Source organism: Lepisosteus oculatus, unplaced genomic scaffold (genome assembly GCF_040954835.1).
Source record: "Lepisosteus oculatus isolate fLepOcu1 unplaced genomic scaffold, fLepOcu1.hap2 HAP2_SCAFFOLD_416, whole genome shotgun sequence".
NCBI classification, from domain to species: Eukaryota; Metazoa; Chordata; class Actinopteri; order Semionotiformes; family Lepisosteidae; genus Lepisosteus; species Lepisosteus oculatus.
This window is the reverse complement of record NW_027167952.1, coordinates 63,472-85,373: the sequence shown is the minus strand read 5'-3', so window position 1 is coordinate 85,373 and position 21,902 is coordinate 63,472. Positions and strand designations below refer to the sequence as shown.

At 45.2% G+C, this 21,902-nt stretch overlaps 6 non-coding genes across 6 annotated transcripts; all 6 read right to left on the bottom strand.

Annotated features, from left to right (window-relative positions):
- Positions 1 to 146: 146 nt before the first annotated feature.
- trnas-gcu (transfer RNA serine (anticodon GCU)) lies at positions 147 to 228 on the bottom strand. The gene has a single exon. It is a non-coding gene; the product is annotated as a tRNA-Ser (tRNA).
- Positions 229 to 824: 596 nt separating this feature from the next.
- On the bottom strand, positions 825 to 938 carry LOC138229240 (U5 spliceosomal RNA). Its single transcript, XR_011185707.1, has one exon. It is a non-coding gene; the product is annotated as a U5 spliceosomal RNA (small nuclear RNA).
- A 393-nt stretch (positions 939 to 1,331) lies between these two features.
- LOC138229241 (U5 spliceosomal RNA) lies at positions 1,332 to 1,445 on the bottom strand. The gene has a single exon (XR_011185708.1). It is a non-coding gene; the product is annotated as a U5 spliceosomal RNA (small nuclear RNA).
- A 3,295-nt stretch (positions 1,446 to 4,740) lies between these two features.
- Positions 4,741 to 4,882, bottom strand: LOC138229236 (U4 spliceosomal RNA). The gene has a single exon (XR_011185703.1). It is a non-coding gene; the product is annotated as a U4 spliceosomal RNA (small nuclear RNA).
- Positions 4,883 to 6,219: 1,337 nt separating this feature from the next.
- Positions 6,220 to 6,361, bottom strand: LOC138229237 (U4 spliceosomal RNA). Its single transcript, XR_011185704.1, has one exon. It is a non-coding gene; the product is annotated as a U4 spliceosomal RNA (small nuclear RNA).
- Positions 6,362 to 8,635: 2,274 nt separating this feature from the next.
- trnas-uga (transfer RNA serine (anticodon UGA)) lies at positions 8,636 to 8,717 on the bottom strand. Its single transcript has one exon. It is a non-coding gene; the product is annotated as a tRNA-Ser (tRNA).
- Between the last annotated feature and the right edge of the window lie 13,185 nt (positions 8,718 to 21,902).

Genomic DNA, 21,902 nt, shown 5'->3' with positions numbered 1-21,902 from the left:
AAACTGTGATTCTGAGAGACTGTCAAAAATCGCTTTCTCCGTTTGCGTTGCAAATAAGTGAAAACGCGGTCTCAACCCAGAGCCAACGTTAGCCTACTATACCATGTTCAGCCACCGCTAGAAAATGTACGGCTCTAGTACCGGAGCGACGAGGATGGGATTCGAACCCACGCGTGCAGAGCACAATGGATTAGCAGTCCATCGCCTTAACCACTCGGCCACCTCGTCGAGGAAACTGGGCTGTCCGGACATGGGTTGGCACGCTCCGGACATGGGTTGGCACGCTCCAGATGATCTTTTTCTTTTTTTTCCCTCGTACTCGAGGGTCATTTTCCTGTTCCACATGCGATTTCAACATTTTTCTTGGGAGATGTCAAGCCAGCAAGCCACTGCTGTGGTTCAGTGGCCAGTGTGGAGTTCAGTGGCCCTGTTTATTATGCCTAATAAACAGGAGATCCTGGGTGATCCTAGATGATTGCAAGCCGTACAGCCTCCGCCATGCTTCCCAGGTGGGATGAGGTTTTGGAGTTGGTATGCAGTGTTTTGTTATCTCCAAACATAACGCTGTGCACATTTACCAACAAGTTCAGCTTTTGTCACGTCTGTCCACAGAACATTGTTCCAGAAGTTGCTCTGGAACATCCACGTGGTCTTTAGCAAACTTGAAAGGGGCAGTGGGGGCAGACACTTCCCGCCCCCCAAAGAAAAGAGCGCCAATCAGACAGGCGGAGACCAAGGACTCGCAGAGCAGACAACCACAATCGCCATAACAAGAGCGATTGTGAGCGGTTTTGTTTTCTCTCTTTGACCAGCCCAGCTGCGCCCCACCCGAAAGCAGGGAAGCAGAAAAATTGCATGGAACTCATTCATGCTCCTCTCCACGGAAATCTTTAGTAAAAGGCAAAAGATTTGTATGAAATGAATAGAAACCAGAGTGCGTGGCTGCACAGCTTCAGGAGCCCAGGCCACCTTCAAGGCCTCTGCCCTGCCGGTCGTGGTTGGCAATGCACCTGGCCTTACAAACGAGCCAGTGGGGTCCGTTCAGCTCCGGGCTCATCGCCTGCGGCTCTCGGCTTGCGGGCGTGCCCAATCCGTGCGATAACTCGGAAAACACCCGGCCACACTGTGCCGGAAACGACGCACTCTGGGAAGCCGCTTTGCAAAGCGAGGTCCCAAGATCCCCTGCGGCCGGACACTTCCCGCCCCCCAAAGAAGAGAGCGGCAATCAGACGGGCAGAGACCGAGGACTCGCAGAGCAGACAACCACAATCGCCATAACAAGAGTGATTGTGAGCGGTTTTGTTTTCTCTCTTTGACCAGCCCAGCTGCAACCACCCGAAGGCAGGGAAGCACAAAAATTGCACGGAACTCATTCATGCTCCTCTCTACGGAAATCTTTAGCAAAAGGCGAAAGATTTGTACGAAATGAAGAGAAACCAGAGTGCGTGGCTGCACAGCTGCAGGAGCCCAGGCTGCTTTCAAGGCCTCTGCCCTGCCGATCGTGGTTGGCAATGCACCTGGCCTTACAAACGAGCCAGTGGGGCCCGTTCAGCTCCGGGCTCATCGCTTGCGGCTCTTGGCTTGCGGGCGTGCCCAATCCGTGCAATAACTCGGAAAACACCCTGCCATACTATGCCGGAAACGATGCACTCTGCTACAATATGATTGCTACATATCTGCATTTGTTGGTTTTTAAGGAGTAAGAGTGCAGGGAGTTTAAACCTGCGATCCAGTGTGTTGAAGTATTTCACAACACTACCCCTAGCACATCTGGAAATAAATCCTCATAATGATTATTGCCCTGGGCATGTACCATAAAATCAGTGAGCATATATATATATAACTGTGTTGAAGCTAGAGACACAGAATAACTGCAAACACATCCTAAATACAGTGTTCCTGCACCTTTGACCTCATCCAGAATGTATCCTTTTTTGAAAGGGATTGCTGTCAGAATGCACAACTGAATCCCAAACAGAATCTCTAGTCAAATATGATCATTTGTGAAACAGGCAAATGAGTCTCTCAGGTGCCCATTGCTCATTTTCCGACACATTTATGCAATACTTTCACCATGCATTGAGCAATAGGGATTAAAGACACCACAGGTAAAGTTTTCGCGTTGAGCAATAGGGATTAAAGATACCAGAGGTAAGGTTTAAAAGTGATTCTGAGGTGTAACACATCAGCTAGGCATCTGAAATGCGGGGTTTGAGAGCCCTTCAGGGAACACCGTACCTTAAAGGTACCAGAAGTCCACTAGTATAAGCATTAAGTCACTGTCACCCCTGTTACAATGTGATTGCTACATATCTTCATTTCTTTGGTTTTTAAGGAGTAAGAGTGCAGGGGGTCTAAATCTGAGATCCAGTGTGTTGAAGTATTTCACAACACTACCTGTAGCCCGTCTGGAAATCAATCCTCATTCTGATTGTTGCCCTGGGCATGTACCAATAAATCACTGAGCATATATATATATAGCACTGTGTTGAAGCTAGAGACCTGTATGTATAATATGATGCTAAAATGTTATTTTCACATATATTAATGTAATAAATGATTGCTTATGCTTTATAAACAAATCTAATTAAAATAAAAGCTTACGTTTTGTATTTATCTTGTACCATAGAACATGATTTTCTTTGTATTTCAAGCCCACAAAGTGTCCAAATGACGCACTACATAATATAAGGAAGATTATCACATGCATATCGGTATTATCTTTCTTATGAAAATGCATTCCTTTCATTACCTTTTACTTTTTAAAATGAACTCAAATTGTGTATAATGTAATAATTTAAGTAGAATAGATTCTAATAATATAAAGATCCAGTGTATTGCACTGGCCTGGTCAGCCTGGCCTGGTGGATGGTGCACATAGCACTTTCAGTGCTGGAGGTGTTAATGGCGGAGGTGTTGGAGAGTGATAGCTGTGTGGGATGGGTGGGTGAGTAGCTGTCGTGGGTTGTAGCTTTTCCTTTGCAGCTTGTCCTATACCTTCCTCCTGTAGGCGTCCTTGCTCTCTCTCAACTTCTGTTTTAGCTCCCATCATGTAATGATGAACATGATTTACATGATAAAAGGAAGATTATCACATGCATATCGGTATTATCTTCCTCATGAATATGCATTCCTTTCATTACCTTTTAATTTTTAAAATGAACTCAAGTTGTGTATAATGTAATAATTTAAGTAGAATAGATTCTAATAATATAATGATCCAGTGTGTTGCACTACTTCACTGCTTCACTGCTCTATGCCGTCTGGAAATAAATCCTCAGACTACTTACTGCCCTGGGCATGTACCAATAAATTACAGGAGCACATCTATATATCACTGCGTTGAAGCAGGAGACACAATCACTGCAAACATCCTAAATACAGTGTTCCAGCACCTTTGACCTCATCCAGAACGTATAATTTCTCTCAGGGGCCCATTCCTCATTCTCAAGACACATGTATGCAGTACGTACACTATGCATTGAGCAATAGGGATTAAAGACACCACAGGTAAGGTTAGAAGACATTCTGACTATATTCTAAAATATTGGACTCATATTCTTATGATGGCAGACATGATGCTGTGTTTAAAACCGGGGTTAATGGACATTATATGACTGTCAATTCTGTTTTGTTTTGGAGACTCTTGGCTGCCTATGTGGTACAGTGCAGCGTGAAAAAAACATTTTCCAAAACTGTGTCAGCTCAAAAGTTGTAAGAAAACCTTTCCAGCTGCTTTAACTCTCTTCATTTTTGTCATTTAATTGTCTGTCGGCACTATGTGGTAGGGTTGCATGACAACCCATCTCACCACGGAAAGGAACCTAACAGCTTTTGTAAGAGAGGAGAAAGGGACCTGGCCTGTACGGAGATCGAACCCACAACCTTGGCGTTATTAGCACCACGCTCTAACCAACTGAGCTAACCAGCCTCACGACAGCAATCCTCTCTGTGCTGCAAAAAATCGAACTCAGGGAATTTCTTTTGCCCTCCTTTGAATAGAAAGCCGTGTAATTCAGTGTACGGGCTTTCTCGTGCAGTTTCATGGTTCTTGTAACCCAAATCCTACACTGGCGTGAAGTGACCCCCCATTTCACAGCATTTTTCAGCTGATTTAAAATGTACCTAAAGGAGAAGCATTATTGAAGACCATCAATTACCAAGAGCATTTGTCAAAGGTTTTGGTGGTCATTTTTAATGACCACAGAGCGCTGTGACCTCGGTTTTACATCTCATCCAAGAGACAGCGCCCTTTTACAACACAGCGTCTCCGTCACTATGCTGGGGCATTGGGACCCGCACAGACCTCAGGGTGAGCGCCCCCCCGCCGGAACCATTAACACCGCTTCCAGCTGGAAACTTTGTTTTTCCCTGTAGCTCACCCTCATCCGGGTACTGACCTGGCTAACAAATGCTTAGCTTCAGTGGGTTTTCAGTTGCGAGTTGCAAGGGGATGCAAGTGATGGAGCCGCTCGCTGCAAAAGCCACTGTTTTGGCTGGGAATCGAACCAGAGCCTCCCACGTGGGAAGCGAGAATTCTACCACTGAACCATCAATGCTCAGTACCCAGGCCTTCAAAAAAGACGCTTTTTTGGTGCTCTGTTAAAAAAGCGTCGACATTACCTCTTTCAAAAGGCTTCACTTTCCTAGTCAGATTCCAAGGCTCATTGAACCCGGGCTGTTTCCTCCAGCGGTATAGTATTGCAGTTAGACAGCACGATGCCTGCAAGACTATGTCACGCTCTGACGAGACTGTCAAAAATTGCTTTCACCGATTGTATTGCAAACCGGCGGAAGCGGGGTATTGGGAAAAGTTTTCAACTAGCAATAATCGCGCCTCGGCTAAACCTCACAGGCTACGATACTGCCAATGCGCAAAGCTGACGGTTGCCAGGCAACCGCGGGGATCCTATGGAAATCGTTATCAATCGTCTCATGGCATGTTGTTGCTGTAACGCTTCATATTTGTCGTCTTCTTCTTCTAGCTTGAGGTTTTGAAGAATTTCATGACAGACAAGGGCTCCGTCGGGAACAAAGGGCGTTGTGAGAAAACCGTTGCTTATTTTCAGCAGCAGAAATACAACCCTTTAAATACAAGATGACAGAACAATGACGAAGGGCATGCCGGGAGGAACTCATGCACTACAGAGGAAAGGGGGCGGGCACGTACAGTTCACATTCAAGCCACAAGTACTCTTCTCGGATGTTGCACAAACAAATCCTAACGTCTTGAAAGCATTGCAGCATGTTTGTGTCCCACTTCCCGTGGCTGCAGGAGGACTGACACGAACGGACAAACACAATCTGTGGCGTTTAGCGTGACATAGTCTTGCAGGCATCGTGCTGTCTCACTGCAATACTATACCGCTGGAGGAAACAGCCCGGGTTCGATGAGCCTTGGAATGTGACTAGGAAAGTGAAGCCTTTTGAAAGAGGTAAAGCACTGCACAACGGAAGTGAGGGAGAATCTTACAGGGGATTCTGAGCGGTGTCTGCATACACGCAGCCCGATACGGGTGCTGAAAGCTTGAGCTACTCTCAATGTCATGCTGCCTTTCCTCGGAGTAAATCTGTTACATTGAAAGAATGCTTCTCGCAGGTTCAAAAAGGGAGGTCCCTTGTTAATTGGAGAAATCAATGATTTCGAATGAATTCTGTATGCGTTAAAAGACAGCTATACACAGAAAACATGCAGGACACTGCTCATGATGTTTCCCGAGCCGAAACACAGTGCGTTTTTACAAGCCATCTGACAAAGCCCGCCCACTGAAAACTGCAGCAGATCGTGTAAAGACGTTCAACTTTGTAACTACTGCACGCACAGGAAGCAGAATAAATTCCTCTTTTCAAACTGTCAAAGGTTTGCTTTGCGAACGCTGCAGGACATCGCACAATCTCTTTTGAACGGGGACAAACGATTTCTTATGGGGCGCAGTAAGACAAGTACAGACAATTAAAAAGCTCCACTCATGCCGACGATGCAGCATGAAGAAGCGCAACCTAACGTTTGACAGACAAAAGCCGGGCGCCCTACGAGCAATATGAAATCAAACTGACAGCACACGGCGTTTCGCGCTGACTCAAAAGTGATCTCGACAGACGCTGTTCTCTGCATAACGCTGAAAGAGCTATAGAGCGTTTCTGTTGAGACGTAAGAAGCTTGTTTCTTTCTACCATGATGTTACCATGACAAAATCTGTCTTTAAACACCTTGCTCAGTCTCTGACGAGACTGTCGAAAATTGTTTTCGCCGATTGTATTGCAAACCGGCGGAAGCGGGGTATTGGGAAAAGTTTTCAACTAGCAATAATCGCGCCTCGGCTATACCTCACAGGCTACGATACTGCCACTGCGCAAAGCTGACGGTTGCCAGGCAACCGCGGGGATCCTATGGAAATCGTTATCAATCGTCTCATGGCATGTCGTTGCTGTAACGCTTCATATTTTCGGCCGGACACTTCCCGCCCCCCAAAGAAAAGAGCGCCAATCAGATAGGCGGAGACCGAGGACTCACAGAGCAGACGGCCACAGTCGCCATAATAAGAGCGATTGTGAGCGATTTTGTTTTCTCTCTTTGACGAGCCCAGCTGCGCCCCACCCGAAGGCAGCGAAGCACAAAAATTGTATGGAACTCATTCATGCTCCTCTCCATGGAAATCTTTAGTAAAAGGCTCTTGGCTGCCTATGTTGTTCAGTGCAGCGTGAAGGAAACATTTTCCAAAACTGTGTCAGCTCAAAAGTTGTAAGAAAACCTCTCCAGGTGCTTTAACTCTCTTCATTTTTGTCATTTAATGTGACACTCGATGTATAACTGGAGCCTCACATATGCAAATGGTGAGGCTCCAGTTCGACACCCAGTTCCACACTTCTTTACAGTATATGACAAAAGCATGGCAGACTGTGCCGGACCAGCTGGTAACTTCCACTTATTTTGACCATATTAAACATTGGAAATCTTTCCACTTGCATTTGTGACACTTGATTTTGGCTCCACCTAAGACACTCTTAAATCTTCAAACACTTTTCTCTTCTTTCGCAACACACTTGTCTGTCGGCACTGTAGAGGTTTTGATGGGTTTACTGAGACAATTATTAATTGTAGCAGTAATCACGAGGTTGTTCGTTGGGGCTTTTAGAAAATCAATCGTCAGAACAACTAACAACGCACACACACGGGTTCAATACACGGGATACATTTATTAATATAACTGTGCACCAAACATATACTAGTCTGCCTGGATACGAGAGGCAGACCTTACGGTGAGGGTTATCAATATACAAGGTATATAATCTCGAAGAGATGCAAACACAAAGAGATACACAACAGAGAATATATGTCAATATATCGTTCGGTTACCAAATCGCTAATCAGTGTTATTACCCACTGTTACTCTAAACTCGGAAGTAAATACATTACTCATGAATTAAATTGATAACAACTTGTGTTGAGGTACAATTAAATTCTCGAGACGCAATGTAGAACATGGGGTTTACTTATCCATTGTGTTTGGATTTGGAGTTTCCCGGCACGAACACCAAACCAGCTGACAGGCTATGTTGCAGCCTCTGTTCCAGCGGTTGTCCAATGGGCGTTGTGTCGGCGTCCTCTGGCTACCGGCCAGCCAGTCAAGGTGCAGCTCGGAGTAGGACGGGCGGAGGAATCTAACTGCGGCGCGCAGGGCAGTCGTTGCTCCGAGGGGATCTACCAGCAGTCCGGCTGGCTAGTAGAAAGTCTCTATGCACAGAGTGTGACCGCGAGTCCTCACAAGTCACTCTTTTGCCTGGGAAGAAACTGGTTCGTTCCCGGTCCAGCGCTGCTTCTGAATAAGCTATTCAGGTTGTCGACGAGGGTCCAACTGTAGGCTGCCGTTGATCAAGCGGAGCATTCACGTTGGTAGAATTCTGAGTACGTACGGGATCCTCGGCCTCGCGCTTTGAACAAAGTCCAAGTCCTTTTGCAGACAACGGCAGATGTCACGTGATTGTCTCTGAGGATGCGCGAAAATGGCCAAGGAGAGCCCAGAACTGAGCTTGCGCTCCCTTTTTGATCAAGACCCAGATGTGTGCTGATTGGTTGAGAGTTTGGCGGGCATTGGAGACCCACGTGGTATTACCACGCCCTGCCAGTCCCTGATTGGTTGGTCAAGGTGAGATATAAGTCACTTACTCTTGACACTTAGGAATGCAGTCCAGATGTCCATTCGGCACTCCCTAGACTGATAGGCGCCAATGGATGACCATTGATCATGATAGCCAGGCTCAGCTAATTGCATCCCCGTCTGGGAGCTTGCTTCTTATCACAAGAAAACACTCTTAAATCAGCTCGCATGAATTATTTCTCTGTGGCTGCACCACAGAGATGGAGGGTGAGATGGGGCCTCTTTTAGGAGCATACCAACGCTTAATTCTGTCTTATTAACAAGCATTGCCGCTACAGCACTATGTGGCAGCGTTGCATGACAACCCATCTCACCACGGAAAGGAACCTAACAGCTTTGGTAAGAGAGTAGAATTACCTGAAGAACTGCTTTCCATGGAAGCAGGACCAAGCGATGTAGCATTTTTATAGTACCAGGAAAGGAGAAGCGGCACTTCGCCTTTGCCGCACAGGCACAAGGTGACGTGCGGCAGACGCCGTAGTCGGCAGGATTCGAACCTGAGCGGGGAGTCCCCAATGGATTTCAAATCCATCGCCTTAACTACTCGGCCACGACTACAGCGAGCTCGCCGCCGCCGCATTCCTCCTATAATCTAACACGGAGTGTGAGGTGGCTGCGGAAACTTTATTAAAGTCGCTCTCCGTTAAAAAAAATACCTTTCACAAGATACATGCCGGCAGACAGACACGCCTCAGAGGGTTTAAGGCTGGCTTCACGTTCAAATGATAAAGTCCCCCAGTCCGGATGTCAAAATGCAACTTTGGCAGACAGAAAAAACATCAACAAACCAAAAATGTGGACAAGGATTTTACAAGCTGCACCACACTGCACTTTCAAAAGCATTTACATTCGTGTTAGACGCAGGAATTGCCTTTGATTTGCGCGCCTACGAACGCCATGGAAAACGAAACAAAACTAAAGCCCTCAGCTACTGCACTTGATTATAATCCCGTTACGTGTCGAAGCAGGAATTTACGTCATCCTACCACTGCAACACGGGGAATAGAGGGAAATGAGCACAAGCTACGAATTGTCTCTAATCAGTCCCTACAGTTGTAAGACGCCTGGAAGCGTGCACCCCCATCATTAATCTTTGCGCATCTGTGCAAGGTAAACTCTGCAGCAGTCTCTGAAACGGCTCAAAGGAAACACGTGATTGATTCCATGTGCATCTGGGGTTCATTTCTTATTTACATTTAATTCAAAGGGAAAGGCTTGGGTCAGTTTCAGACGGCCTCCAACAGCGAGATTCAAGCGCCCCACCTTCAGCCCAATCTGCGCCGCCAGAACGCCAACGGCTCCTCTGGTCTTTGGGGTGCGGTTGTGACCCCGTAACCTAAAGTGTTGGTGGCAGACAAATGGAGACTAACAGGTGATGTCCTAGGACATGACTACATTGTGACACTCGGTGGGGATGGTGACCATTGCTTGGAAAAGAGTGCGAGGCCCCTTTAGAAAAACATTTTGTTAACAGGCATTCTGCCTCAGCCTAAACACCTATAGCTTGCAAAGCGCATGCTATTAGACAGGCACCTCTGCAAGACCTTAAGAGTCTCTTAAACTAGTGATAGTAAGGTGTTCCCAATGGGCGATGTTTGGCTTTCAAATCATCTCTCCGTGGAAGCGCCAAGATGCAGCTGTTTAAGGCTTAGAAGCAGCTGACTGTTTCAATACCTAGCTGATTACTGTCAGTCAGGGAGCTCAGAGGTGAAAAGCCTGTCTGAGAGACAATTCGCCGTCAATCAGTTCAATATGTTCCGTACCAGCTCGGCGCAACTGAGATCATCTTGGTAGCCGTGTAGCTCAGATGAGTGAGAGCGTGTGTGTGTGTACCACCGTGATTGGATGCCGGTCCTTCTCAGGTCACAGTAAACCTTCTGCTGCCTAACTTCCCTAATTTTGGGGATCCCTTTGAAAAAGCAAAGGAAAAAAAACTGGCTCTTCATCAGCATGATCGACCTCACCCAGTGTGCCCCAGTGGCCTAATGGCTAAGACACTGGCCTCCTAAGCCAGGGATTGTGAGTTTGAGTCCCATCTGGGGTGCTCCTGTCCCATTCTGAGCATACAAATGTCCTTTTGATTTGCAAAGCTACAACCCCACCTTACTCTGTGAGCGTCTCTGCTTTTCTCTCACATACAGTTGGGAGAAAAACTTTTGTAAACAGCCCTTCGGAATGATGTGGATTTCTGCATGAATGGCTCCTAACATGTGATCTTATCTTTATCTAAGTCATAATAATTAATAAAGAGAGTCTGATTTAACAAACAACACGCCCAACATTTGACATTGCTGTTTCTTTATTGACCAAATGGTTTAAACAATCAAGGTCATTGATGGAAAAAGTACGTGAACCCTTATATTAAGGAGCTAGTGGAACCTCCTTTATGACAAAAACCTCAATCCCCACTTTCTGTAGCGGCTGGTCAGACCTGAGCAGCGGTTAGGAGGTATTTTGGCCTATTCCTCTATGCAAAACTGTTTCAGTTCATGTATATTTTTGGGATGTCTTGCGCTGAACGGCCTGCTTCAGATCACGCCACAGCACTTCAATGGGATTGGGGTCAGGACTCTTACTTGGCCATCCCAAAATACGGAATTTCTTCTGTTTCAGCCACTCTGTTGTTGATGTACTCCTTTATTTTTGTCATGTTGCATGACCCAGCGTCTTTCGAGTTTTAGATCACAGGCAGACACCCTGACATTCTGCTGTAGAATTTCCAAATACATCTTGGAATTCATCGGTCCCTCAATGATTGCAAGCCGTACAGCATCCGCCATGCTTCCCAGGTGGGATGAGGTTTTGGAGTTGGTATGCAGAGTTTTGTTATCTCCAAACATAATGCTGTGCACATTTACCAACAAGTTCAACTTTTGTCACGTCTGTCCACAGAACATTGTTCCAGGAGTTGCTGTGGAACATCCATGTGGTCTTTAGCAAACTTGAGAGGGGCAGTGGTGTTTTTTTTGGGGGGGAGAGCAGTGGTTTCCTCCGTGGTGACCTCGCATGATCACCACTCCTGTTCAGATTTCTTCTTATGGTGGACTCATGAACACAGACGTAAGACAAAGTCAACCACCTGTTCGCTAGATCCCATCCCCACTCAGCTAGTCAAAGATTCCCTCGAAGGACTGGCAGGACCTATAATTAGTATGATGAATGCATCGCTTGCGTCAGGCGTTGTACCTGATCAATTTAAGGTAGCGGTTGTTAGACCGCTCCTTAAGAAGTCAAATTTGGATCCACAAGTTCTTAACAACTACAGGCCTGTCTCAAAGGTCCCATTTCAATCTAAAAGTTTTGAGAGAATAGTTGTTGCCCAATGTCAATCGTATCTGGATTCAAATAATATACTTGAGAAATTTCAGTCTGCTTTCTGAAACTGCATTAACGAGAGTCGTAAATGATATTCTCTTAGCTACTGATGTGGGGAATGCAATAGTGCTTGTGCTTCTAGATCTTAGAGCTGCCTTTGACACGGTTGACCTCTCTGTTTTGTTACACAGGCTTGAGTTTGAGGTTGGCTTATCTGGAACCGTCCTTCAGTGGTTTACTTCACATTTTACTCATCGTTTTCATTATGTTCAAATATCTAATAATTGTACTGCTTCATCAACGTCACCAGTTCAATTTGGGGTACCAGACGGATCAGTGCCGGGACCAATATTGCTCTCTCTCTCTACATGCTGCTGCTAGGTAGGATAATACGAAAAAATAATATGAACTTTCATTCATGTGCTGATGACACTCAAATAAACATTTTGTTCACACCAAACGACAACTCTTCTATTATCACTTTAGTTAAATGCATTAATGAAGATAAGACTTGGATGTGTGAAAACTTTTTGTTACTCAACTCTGAGAAAACTGAGGATCTGTTGATCGGAGGCAACAATACTGATAGGACTACTATAACTTCAGCACTTAACTCAGAGGATTTAAACATTTGCCTCAAAGAGACAGCACGTAACCTGTGTGGCATATTAGACACAAGGCTCTTAACAACTTGCATTGATTTGAACTGAATTGACAATGTAAAATGTTGTGTGTGCTGTTTGTTAAACAAGACTGTCTTTATTGATTATTATGCGTCAGATGAAGATCAGATCACATTTTAAGAGCCAATCATGTAGAAATCCAGATCATTCGCGTTTTAAAAGTTGAGGGAAAAGCGAAACAGGTGGTTTTCCTTTGTTGCGCAGACACACGACGACACCGTAGGCGGCAGGACTCGAAGCTTCGCGGGGAGACCCCGACGGCTTTCTAGTCCATCGCCCTAACCACTCGGCCACGGCTGCAGCGCGCGCCGCCGCCGTCGCCGCCACTGCCTTCTTGATGCAGTCTAACATAGATTGCCGGGCAGCGGCGGAAACCTTTTTCAAAGTCACTTTCCGTTTAACAACAACAACAAAAACTTTCACAAAATGCATGCTAGCAGACAAATGCGCCTCAGAGGACTTAAGGCTGGCTTCAAGTTGGAATGATAAAGTCTCCCCGTCCGGTCAGGAAAAGAGAACTTTGTTAGACAGAAAGAAGGAAGTAACAATAACGGAGAATTGTGTGCAAGGATTTTAGAAGCTGCGCAGCCCTGCAGTTTCAATAGCCCTTTTATTCGTGTTAGATGCTGGAATTGCCTTTTTTTGACGCTCTTACGAATGCGATGTCAACGAAAACAGAACAAAGCACAAAAAACCCTCAAGTCCTGCAGTTGGATAGAATGCCGTTACGCGTCCAAGCCGTATTTGACTTCATCCTACCATTGCAACACGGGGCGTATATGGAAACGAACACACGCTACGAATTGTCTCTAATCAGTCCCTACAGTTGTAAGGCGCCTGGAAGCGTGCACCCCCATCATTAATCTTTGCGCATCTGTGCAAGGTAAACTCTGGAGCAGTCTTTGAAACGGCTCAAAGGAAACACGTGATTGATTCCATGTGCATCTGGGGTTCATTTATTTATTTACATTTAATTCAAGGGAAAGGCTTGGGTCAGTTTCAGACGGCCTCCAACAGCGAGATTCAAGCGCCCCACCTTCAGCCCAATCTGCGCCGCCAGAACGACAACGGCTCCTCTGCTCTCCGGGGTGCAGTTGTGACCCCGTAACCTAAAGTGTTGGTGGCAGACAAATGGAGACTAACAGGTGACATCCTAGGACATGACTACGTTGTGACACTCGGTGGGGATGGTGACCATTGCTTGGAAAAGAGTGCGAGGCCCCTTTAGAAAAACATTTTCTTAACAGGCATTCTGCCTCAGCCTAAACACCTATAGCTTGCAAAGCACATGCTATTAGACAGGCACCTCTGCAAGACCTTAAGAGTCTCTTAAACTAGTGATAGAAAGGTGTTCCCAATGGGCGATGTTCGGCTTTCAAATCATCTCTCCGTGGAAGCGCCGAGATGCAGCTGTTTAAGGTTTAGAAGCAGCTGACTGTTTCACTACCTAGCTGATCACTGTTAGTCAGGGAACTCAGAGGTAAAAAGCCTGTCTGAGAGACAATTCGCCGTCGATCAGTTCAATATGTTCCGTACCAGCTCGGCGCACCTGAGATCATCTTGGTAGCCGTGTAGCTCAGATGAGTGAGAGCGTGTGTGTGTGTACTACCGTGATTGGATGCCGGTCCTTCTCAGGTCACAGTAAACCTTCTGCTGCCTAACTTCCCTAATTTTGGGGATCCCTTTGAAAAAGCAAAGGAAAAAAAAAACTGGCTCTTCATCAGCGTGATCGACCCCACTCAGTGTGCCGCAGTGGCCTAATGGATAAGGCACTGGCCTCCTAAGCCAGGGATTGTGGGTTTGAGTCCCATCTGGGGTGCTCCTGTCCCTTTTTGAGTGTACAAATGTCCTTGTGATTTGTGAAGCTGCAACCCCACCTTACTCAGTGAGCGTCTCTGCTTTTCTCTCACATACAGTTGGGAGAAAAACTTTTGTAAACAGCCCTTCGGAATGATGTGGATTTCTGCATGAATGGCTCCTAACATGTGATCTTATCTTTATCTAAGTCATAATAATTAATAAAGAGAGTCTGATTTCACAAACAACACACGCCCAACATTTGACATTGCTGTTTCTTTATTGACCAAATGGTTTAAACAATCAAGGTCATTGATGGAAAAAGTACGTGAACCCTTATATTAAGGAGCTAGTGGAACCTCCTTTATTGACAAAAACCTCAACCCCCACTTTCTGTAGCGGCTGGTCAGACCTGAGCAGCGGTTAGGAGGTATTTTGGCCTATTCCTCTATGCAAAACTGTTTCAGTTCATGTATATTTTTGGGATGTCTTGCGCTGAACGGCCTGCTTCAGATCACGCCACAGCACTTCAATGGGATTGGGGTCAGGACTCTTACTTGGCCATCCCAAAATACGGAATTTCTTCTGTTTCAGCCACTCTGTTGTTGATGTACTCCTTTATTTTTGTCATGTTGCATGACCCAGCGTCTTTCGAGTTTTAGATCACAGGCAGACACCCTGACATTCTGCTGTAGAATTTCCAAATACATCTTGGAATTCATCGGTCCCTCAATGATTGCAAGCCGTACAGCATCCGCCATGCTTCCCAGGTGGGATGAGGTTTTGGAGTTGGTATGCAGAGTTTTGTTATCTCCAAACATAATGCTGTGCACATTTACCAACAAGTTCAACTTTTGTCACGTCTGTCCACAGAACATTGTTCCAGGAGTTGCTGTGGAACATCCATGTGGTCTTTAGCAAACTTGAGAGGGGCAGTGGTGTTTTTTTTTGGGGGGAGAGCAGTGGTTTCCTCCGTGGTGACCTCGCATGATCACCACTCCTGTTCAGATTTCTTCTTATGGTGGACTCATGAACACAGACGTAAGACAAAGTCAACCACCTGTTCGCTAGATCCCCACTCAGCTAGTCAAAGATTCCCTCGAAGGACTGGCAGGACCTATAATTAGTATGATGAATACATCGCTTGCGTCAGGCGTTGTACCTGATCAATTTAAGGTAGCGGTTGTTAGACCGCTCCTTAAGAAGTCAAATTTGGATCCACAAGTTCTTAACAACTACAGGCCTGTCTCAAAGGTCCCATTTCAATCTTAAAGTCTTGAGAGAATAGTTGTTGCCCAACGTCAATCGTATCTGGATTCAAATAATATACTTGAGAAATTTCAGTCTGGTTTCTGAAACAGCATTAACAAGAGCCTTAAGTTATATTCTCTTAGCTACTGATAGGCGGAATGCAACAGTGCTAGGTTGCAACAGTGCTAGGAATGCAAACGTTAGGTTGCGCTTCTTCATGCTGCATCGTCGGCATGAGTGGAGCTTTTTAAACGTCTGTACTTAGTGCGCCTCATAAGAAATCGTTTGTCCCCGTTCAAAAGAGATTGTGCGATGTCCTGCAGCGTTCGCAAAGCAAACCTTTGACAGTTTGAAAAGAGGAATTTATTCTGCTTCCTGTGCGTGCAGTAGTTACAAAGTTGAACGTCTTTACACTATCTGCTGCAGTTTTCAGTGGGCGGGCTTTGTCAGATGGCTTGGAAAAACACACTGTTTCGGCTCGGGAAACATCATGAGCAGTGTCCTGCATGTTTTCTGTGTATAGCTGTCTTTTAACGCATACAGAATTCATTTGAAATAATTGATTGCTCCAATTAAGAAAGGTCCCTTAAAGGATGAGTCAAAGTAACGTCTAATCGGATTAGTTTCCTTAGAGGTGGTTCAGAGTTTGCTCAAGAGTTTACCTTTCACAGATGCGCAAAGAAGAAAATTGGGGGTGCATGCTTTAAGGCGCCTTACAGCTGTAGGGAGCGATTCGAGACGATTCGTGGCGTGTGTTCGTTCCCATATGCCGTACGCCTCGGGGTGCAGTGCTAGGATGACGTACAATACCGCTTGGGCACGTAACAGCGTTATATGCAAGTGCGGGACGTGAGGGTTTTCGTTTGTTCGTTTTGTTTTGCTCTGCTTTGCTTTGTTTTGCTTTCCATCGCGTTGGTAAGAGCGTAAATAAAAAGGCGATTCCTGCGTCTACCACTAATGTAAGAGCTATTTCAAATGCGGCGTGGTGCGGCTTTTGAAATGCTTGTGGGCATTTCTCTGTTGTTGATTCTTTTTTTGTGTGTAACAAAGTGGCATTTTCATGTCCGGACGGGGAGACTTTATCATTCCGACATGAAGCCACCCTTAAGTCCTCTGAGGCGTGTCTGTCTGCAAGGCTTGTATTTTGGAAATGTTTTTTTGAAACGGAGAACGACTTTGAAATAGGCTTCCGCCGGCGCCTCGCGATCCAGGTAAGATTGTAGCAAGAACGCAGCGGCGGCGGGGCTTGCTGTAGTCGTGGCGGAGTGGTTAAGGCGATGGACTAGAAATCCATTGGGGTCTCCCCGCGCAGGTTCGAATCCTGCCGACTACGTTGTCCGCCTCCAGTCGGTGTGTTCCGGCGCAAGCAAAGAAGCGCGCCTCCTTGCTGTTCCTGGTGGTTTTAAAACGCCCAATCGCTTGTACCCGCTGCCTTGGAAATAAGTTCTTCAGCGTCCGCGAATGACATTTTGCATCTGGAAGCAGATGTCGACGCGTTTTGCACAGAGCACCAAAAAACCGTCTTTTTTGAAGGCCCAGGCACTGAGCATTGGTGGTTCAGTGGTAGACTTCTTGCCTGCCACGTGGGAGGCTCGGGTTCGATTCCCGGCCAATGCAGTGGCTTTTGCAGCGAGCAGCTCCATCACTTGCATCCCCTTGCAACTCGCAACTGCAAACCCACTGAAGCTAAGTAGGTGCGAGCCAGGTCAGTACCCGAATGAGGGTGAGCTACAGGGAAAAACAAAGCTTCCAGCTGGAAGCGGTGTTAATGGTGCCGGCGGGGGGGCACTCACCCTGAGGTCTGTGCGGGTCCCAATGCCCCAGTATAGTGACGGAGATGCTGTGTTGTAAAAGGGCGCTGTCTTTTGGATGAGATGTAAAACCGAGGTCACAGCGCTCTGTGGTCATTAAAAATGACCACCAAAACCTTTGACAAAAGCTCTTGGTAATTGATGGTCTTCAATAATGCTTCTCCTTTAGGTACATTTTAAATCAGCTGAAAAATGCTGTGAAATGGGGGGGCACTTCAGGCCAGTGTAGGATTTGGGTTACAAGAACCATGAAACTGCACGAGAAAGCCCGTACACTGAATTACACGGCTTTCTATTCAAAGGAGGGCAAAAGAAATTCCCTGAGATCGATTTTTTGCAGCACAGAGAGGATCGATGTCGTGAGGCCGGTTAGCTCAGCTGGTTAGAGCGTGGTGCTAATAATGCCAAGGTCACGGGTTTGAGCCCCGTACAGCCCAGGTCCTTTTCTCCTCTCTTACCAAAGCTGTTAGGTTCCTTTCCGTGGTGAGATGGGTTGTCATGCAACGCAGCCACATAGTGCCGACAGACAAGAGTGTTGCGGGAGAAGAGAAAAGTGTTTGAAGATTTAAGAGTGTCTTAGGTGGAGCCAAAATCAAGTGTCACAAATGCAAGTGGGAAGAATTCCAATGTTTAATATGGTCAAAATAAGCGGAAGTTACCAGCTGGTCCGGCACAGTCTGCCATGCTTTTGTCATATACTGTAAAGTGGTGTCGAACTGGGTGTCGACCTGGAGCCTCACCATTTGCATATGTGAGGCTCCAGTTATACATCGAGTGTCACATTAAATGACAAAAATGAAGAGAGTTAAAGCAGCTGGAGAGGTTTTCTTACAACTTTTGAGCTGACACAGTTTTGGAAAATGTTTCCTTCACGCTGCACTGTACAACATAGGCAGCCAAGAGTCTCCAAAACAAAACAGAATTGACAGATAGGAGAAAATTCCCACTCGTCCTGAAGTTCCCAAAATTCAGCACTGAGCGTAAACAAAGTGTCTAAGTAGCGTGGGAATGCTAACCCTAACCCTAGCTGGAGTTTGAGCAATCCAGCACTGAGCGTAAAAAGATGAGTCAAAGTAACGTCTAATTGGATTAGTTTCCTTAGAGCTGGTTCAGAGTTTGCTCAAGAGTTTACCCAGTGGGCATTGATTCGTCGAATACAGTATATTCACGGCGAAAATACGGCTATACGGGAATATACGTCGCCTCGACGTATAATCAACGTCGAATTGCAACCGTAAAATCGACGACATTAATAAACGCATATATAACGTTGAAAACACATCTAACACAGTGCCTGAGGCTTTTTACTGTATGTATCGTGTGTACGTATAGCCATATTTTCGCTGTGAATATACGTATATTCGACTAATCAATGCCCACAGCTTGGCATACAAGGGTTTTGCGGAGGGGGTCTTGCCACCTGCCTGAAAAAAAACAGTAAAATGTTTGAGGGCCTATAGAGTTTCTATTTTTATTTTCTTGAGAAAAGTTGACACCATTTCCTGGACACCCCGTCTCCCATCAGTGCGCGGTGCCCGGGGAAAAATCTGTAGGGGTGCTTCTGAAATTCTGAGGGGGGGTGATATTTCAGTTGAAACGGAGCTGTATGGTGCAGCTACCCAGATGAAATCTCGCAGCTATGCCATTGATTAGTGCTTCATGATAGAAAATAACGACTAGCAATCTGGTATTTGCGATGAAGTTCAGTTTCACATTTTTCGTCACTCTCACGGTTTGTATTGCCTGGAGCGAAAAGTACCATAAGCGTTCATTCTTGCAGCTACATGGACGTTCTGAATCGTTAAGAAAAAAATGTTGTAAAACCAACAGAAAGCACAGACTGCTATAACTAGTCCTAGTTATATAATGATTTTAAGTATAATGATAAACTACTGCAAGGAATCGGTCCACCTGAGCAAACAGGATCGTAATGTTGACACTCAATAACGACACTGATATGTGCAGTTCCTGGACGGATAGCCCTCCTGCCCATCAAACAGACTGAGTGACTGTTCGTGTCATTTAGTGTTGTCTGACCATTGACAAAGTACAACTATTTTTTTAGGGCGCAAATTAAGTTAGGTAAATCTTTTTGCCCAAAACTGAAGGGGCGACATTCCTCCCTCCCCCCGTGATGCCAGGCCTGTCCCCATCCTATTCCATAATGTCATTATACTGTATATAATACCATACAACAGTGACCGATCCTTACTAACTGCATGTGTTAAAATTGCACATCAGCTCATAGCAGGGGGCACATAGCCGCGATGTATTATCAATGTTAAATTTCAACCATTATATTGACAACATTAATAAACGCATACGTTGAGAAAATATCGAACCCAGCATATTTTCCGGTTATATACCACAATGCATTGCTAGTATTCGTTGGTCACCATTTTGTACACGTTTTTCAAACGTAGAAGTATATCCGCAAATATCTCAGCAATCCTCTTTTGACGAGCAAGTATGAACAATAATAATACTATCTGAATACATACAGATCTTTCTTAATATTATTTTGATTAAAATAGTACGTGAATAAGCAAAAAATGGCACATAAAATAGTGTGAATGGGGAAGATGACACAAAATCGTTTTGCCGTTTCTCTATTCTTATTCTATGTTGTACTTTCAAACTTTGGGTACTCTTTAATTAGGACAGACTTTATTGCTCAACTGCTATGATGCAAGCCAAATTTGATGCATTTATTTCAGTTTTGAGCTTAGTAAACCGTTCATTTTTTAGATTATACTAAAGAAGATATTAATCATCATTTATTTGGGAAGTAATATTATATAATTTTCTATACTATTTGCAATAGTATAAATGTGTTATACACTATCAGGGGCTGCTTTTTTGTGCACCTCATCTACAACAAGGGTTTTTTTCATTTATGTTTGTGGACCTTCACCATTTGAGGAAGTGAGTTAGATAAGAAAGTTACAGGTATGGTGAGCAATGACTGACAAAGGCACGTACTGCGTATTCCTTACAGAAGAGTAAGCAATTTGTTCTAAAAAACACCGGCTAAAGTCAAACATCGTTAGCAATCTTATTACTTAAATAGAATTAACATCAATAAACTGTAAGGTGCTGGTACATGCGAGTAGATTTGATCTTCTATTAAACAAAAATGCAAGTACAGCTCTAAAAAGGTCAACCTAGACTTCTGTAACAGATCTGTTCAGGTCATCGCTGTTCCTCTGACCTTGTGAGTCTTTGGAATTTTAAAAGTGTATTTTGCTTGCCTTTCATGTGGTCTGTGTACAAGTCACTGTGGCGTATGCGGTCCTACACAGCCTTGCTATAGACGTGACGAGCCTCCGCTATGTTGCAATGGAGAACAGGTTCAGTATGGAGCTGCCGAGAAAATTCAGCTGGAAAGCTCGTTGCAGAAAAGCATCGTTATCTGCGTCCAGCTGCAAAGCGTCACTCGTGGGTGCTGAAGAATCGATTTCCAAGGCAGTGGGTCTAGGCGATTTAGAGTGTTAAAGGTCCCAGCGAAAACAAAACAGCGCTGGTCCTTTTTCATGCACGCACGAGAGCAAATGCAAAGGACACCGTAGTCGGCAGGATTTGAACCTGCGCAGGGAGACCCAAACAGATTTCAAGTTTGTTGCCTTAACCACTCGGCCACGATTACAGTAAATACGCCAGCTGTTGGCTTCTTGCTACAATCGAACAGGGAGTGCGAGGCGGCGGCAACTTTTTTCAAGTTCGCTCTCCGTTTAAGAAACCTTTTACGCCATACGTGTAAGCAGACACACACCTCAGAGTACTTAAGGGTGGCTTCAAGTTGGAATGATAAAGTCTCCCCGTTCGGACATGAAAATAGAACTTTCTTAGACAGAAAGAAATCAACAACGGAGACATGTGGACGACGATTTCAGTCACTGCACTTTGAATAGCATTTTTACTCGAGTTACAGGAGATGCACGAATGGCCCTTGACCTACGCTCTTACGAATGCCTTGGAACATTCAAAGAGAACAGCCCTCAAGTCCTGCGGTTTATTATAATGCTGTTGCTTGTCGAGGCAGTATTTGACTCCGTCCTACCGTTGAGACACGGGGCGTACTGTAAATGAACTGCACCTGACAGCTTTAGAAAAACACCTGGGCTCAGTACGGTGCTGAGAGCTCAGCGTTGCTGTTGTTCTAATTAGCACGCACTGCATCGGCTATGACCCGAACTTTTCAATTATTCCGATCAGTAAGTCAACACGTAGTCCACATGAAAGGTAGAAATATTCTCTTGTCTGTCTCTTGTTTTTATAGAACTGAATGTCCCTGACAATGTACTGTTAGTTTTAATTGAAGAACGGCATCTGTGTTCAAATATACCAGACAAGTTTACGTAACTGCTCATGCAACACAGTTGTAATTCGTCAAGAAATAAAGTCGAACAACAGCTGCGAGTTTGATTCTGAACGTATGAGATTGCAGCGCCTTTTACTTCCATTGACAAATGATAGATATTCGAAGAGAGATCCTTCAGACCAGCAAGCAAACCCACGGCTATTTCGGTTTTCTATCTAGGCAACGTTGGTGTCTGCAATAGCATACATGAAAGCGTGATGCAATTTCTGTGGCTACATTTGTTGCACGTCATGCACAGTAAGAGTGTTTCTAACACCAAATACAAAGTCAACAATTAGCGATCACGCCTTCTCCTCAGTTAACCCACTGAAACCTTGCTGTTAACAGTTCTTTACTGCGTGCTTTACGAGCACCTACATATTGTGTCGGTTCTTTCAGCTTTATTCATTAGATTTTCAAAGGCATAAGTAGAGCACCAGAGGTGCGAACACAAAGTGTGTGGTTACCTGAAGAATTGATTTCCATGGCAGCGGGGACAAGCGATTTAGCGTTTTTATAGCACGAG